Genomic DNA, 3,786 nt, shown 5'->3' with positions numbered 1-3,786 from the left:
TCTACAGTGGAATTTCTTGAGCAGGGTAACTGCTAATACCTAATTTATCTTGTAATTAAAGGGGGGTCATACAAGCCCATTTGCAGACCTAGATTTCTATGGAAACATCACCAACCAATCCTCAGTCTCTGTCACACGTATACAAGATGTCTTTCTCTGAACCTGGATAAAGGCAGTAGCAGACCACATTATGTCCTGGTCTCTCACCCTCACAAGACTGTTTAACTGTCAAACATGAGGGGTAGCAATCAGGATAGTAAGCTCTAGTTCGGAGAATTAATATTCTGCATCTTCAATCTTCTCAGGGAACAAAACCATAGAGGAGGTAAATTATTTTTGTGTTTACATTCCAAAAGTATCCCATAACTCATCCCATTCTATTGTTTAATTGGTCCTTCTCTTTCTGGTCTCACCCATCTCACCTCAGGCAAACCTAACCTCTGTTACCCCACTATGAGCACTGGGATGGATCTTCCCATACAGTGTTGGTTTGAGATCCACCATGTTGATTTCACTCCTGGTTTGGCTGCTCTGAAATCAGCCACTTTATGCAAATTGAATGTAGGTACCTTATCTAAAGGTTGAGCAAGGTGCCAATGAAAAGAGAGGCCCTCTTCTGTTAGCTTGGGAATTCTAGACTTTCTCCCAAATGGCTCAGGTTAATACCCTGCATACAGGCTTCTAGGCAGCTTTCACAGCCATAGGTTCTCTGCTTATGCTCAATGGCCAACAGAAAAAGGGGAAAAAAAAATTCTAGGATACCCCAGGGGCCTCAAAACTAGAACTTCATGACTTCTGAGGTCTGACTTCACTTGCAGGATCAGAATCCTAAGGCTGTGGCTTCTACCTTCATTTTCATCCAAACAAGTTAAGCAACATTCATGTTACCATTTTCCTAGGTCATTGTGTGAGAGGAAGCAGAGAGAGAGAATTGAAACCTTTTGCCTTGAAGGCAAAACCCTTCAACTTCCACTTCTAATAAAGCCAATAAGACTGAGCAAGAAAACATCTTCCCTAGCTACCTGCCAGGTGTTACAACAGAGAAAGGCAGGAATATATCCTTTGTCTAAATCAGCAGTGTTCTGGTTCTTCAGATGAGAAAGCAAATGTAGGAGAGCCAGTCCTGTACTTATAAACACTCAACTTCAGAATAACCAATACCCAGTGCCCCCTATGTTATGGGCAAAAGAGATTTATGTTTTTATTTTTGTGTGGGAAAATTTCAGAATACCAAATATAAGTACGTATCAACTACCAAATAAAACACCCTAAATACAGTCCATCATATTTCCCTTTTTGTCTTGATTTTCAAAATAGGCAGCTAAATTGCCAGGCATGGTGCCACATGCCTTATATTCCCAGCTACTGGGGAGGCTAAGGCAGGAGGCTCTCTTGAGCCCAGGAGTTCGAATCCAGCCTGGGAAACATAGCAAGAGCCTGTCTCTAAAACTAAATAAGTAAATAAATAAATATTATTAAATGAATCTGTTTACTTACAATTATAAAAATTCTTTGGTTGAAACTATAACCAAGAAACAGAAACAGGTTTTGAAGAGATTTTTTAAATATAGAAGCTAGGTTTTATTCCCATTTTCAATAGTTCCCCTTAGCATAAATATACACCTAGTAATAATACATGCATACTTCATTACTTTACTCTTGTCCTTTTGCTCTTGATTTAATAGGTTAGCAAAGGTCACTGATGAGCAGGATGATATATGCTAATCATTTGAAGAATACACAGCTGTTATAGACCTAATTAATTGGAAAATACAATGAAAGGTTCACTGACTTTGAGAATCACGATATCACACCCAAATTAGCATTTCAGCCTCACCTAGTGGGTATTACCAAGGCACCTAAAGAACTACAGATAGAATTGACTGTGCTCTTAGTAGGTGACATTTTAAAGTCATTGTTTGATGCTAAGATAAGATCCAACTGAAATATGGAAAAATGCAGTAGAATATCACACCTTTTGGCAAGATGCCAAAAAAAAATGCTTTCTTGCTTTTCAACCACTATTGCTGTGACTCTACATTCTCCTTCCTAACCCAAATCAAGACACCCTTAAGATCACAAATGACTTATACTCATCTGAGGATCAACTGAAACTGTGGACCTCCATGCTGCAACCAAATATTCAAATGCTTTCCAACAAAAAGTAGACACAATAAAGTTACTGAAAGGTTATTTAACTTTAAAATTAACAAATAGTTTTCATTTCTGAAATTATTAAGTACATAATAGTTAGGTTTTTACAAAATAATGTACATTTTTAAGTATATCTAATTGAAGTTTCTTGAATGTGGCCTTATTTGATTATAGCTAAATTAATGCGACCTTCCAAGATGAAAAGTTTCCCCACACCTGGTATCGGCACTTTGGAAGAGAGTTTGGCAATTTCTTGCAATCATTTACCCAAAGGAATTGAAAATTTATGTTGACACAAAAATCTGCACATGAATGTTTATAACAGCTTTATTCATAGTTGCCAAAACTTGGAAGCAACGAAGCTGTCCTTCAGTAGGTAATGGATAAATAAACTGTGGTACATCCAAACTATTGATTTCTTTTGTTTTTTTTCTTTTTATCTTTTTTCTATTCTATATGTATTGTAAGAAGGTAATTGATTTTTTAGCAGTAAAAGAAAAGAGCTCTCAAGCCGTGAAAAGAAATGGAGAAAAGTTAAATGCATGTTACTAAGAGAAAGAAGACAATCTGAAAAGGCTTCATATTGTATGATTCCAAATATATAACATTCTGGAAAAGGCAAAACTTTGGAGAGAATAAAAATATCAGTGATTGTGAGTGGGTACAGGGAAGGAGGGATGAATAGGCAGGGCACAGAATATTTTTAGGGCAGTGGAACTATTCTGTATGATACTACAATTGTGGATACATCTCGTTGTACCTTTGTCAAAACCCCTAAAATGTACACCACCAAGAATGAATCCTAATGTAAACTATGCATTTTGGGTGACAGTGATGTGTCAATGCAGGTTCATTGGTTGTAACAAATGTACCACTATGGTATGGGATGTCCATAGTGGGTGAGGTTGTACATGTGTGGGGACAGGGGGTTTATGGGAACTCTCTGTACTATGTGCCATGAACCTAAAACTTCTCTAAAAAAATAAAGTTTATTAATTTTTTAATAAACTGCCAGAGAGAAAAATAGAAAATACCTATAAGAGAATTACATCATAAAAATAATAGACTTCTCATCAAAACAAGAGATTACAGAAGACAGTGGGTTAATATCTTGAAAGTGCTGTGGAAAAACAATGGTAAGGTTATAAAATCTATATATACCCTTAACAATGAAGTCAAAACAAATACTTCTTCAGACATTTAAAGACAAGCAGTTTACTGTCTCAAATCATCATTGAAAAAATGACTAAACTTTCTTATTAGAAAAAAATAGAATAAAAACATAAAGATCATTTTGTAGTTCATAAGCATGATGACTGGGTTTTCATGCTCATGTGTGAGGTGTGCCTCCCTCAAACCTTGTTACAATGTCAGCACATTACCCATATGATGTGGAAAAAAAGAAAAAGGAAACATGAAGAAGCTCCCATTGGCCAAATATAGGAGAAAAAGTGACCATCAAAAAGAATATTGACTACATTTGATTATACACACTGAATATATAAAAATCCATGAGTTCATAATATTGCAGAATCAAAAAGTGAACAAGAGAAATCAAACACACACCCACACATGCACACATTGGACACTGTTGAAACCTAGGATACAAATAATTATTTTGAAAATTGGCAA

At 36.1% G+C, this 3,786-nt stretch overlaps 1 non-coding gene across 1 annotated transcript; it reads left to right on the top strand.

Annotated features, from left to right (window-relative positions):
- The first annotated feature begins 3,442 nt into the window (after positions 1-3,442).
- LOC123630921 lies at positions 3,443-3,546 on the top strand. The gene has a single exon (XR_006732852.1). It is a non-coding gene; the product is annotated as a small nucleolar RNA U13 (small nucleolar RNA).
- The last annotated feature ends 240 nt before the right edge of the window (positions 3,547-3,786 follow it).

Source organism: Lemur catta, chromosome 1, assembly GCF_020740605.2.
Source record: "Lemur catta isolate mLemCat1 chromosome 1, mLemCat1.pri, whole genome shotgun sequence".
NCBI lineage: Eukaryota > Metazoa > Chordata > Mammalia > Primates > Lemuridae > Lemur > Lemur catta.
Note: the sequence above shows the minus strand (reverse complement) of the source record. Positions and strands in the feature narration are given on the sequence as shown.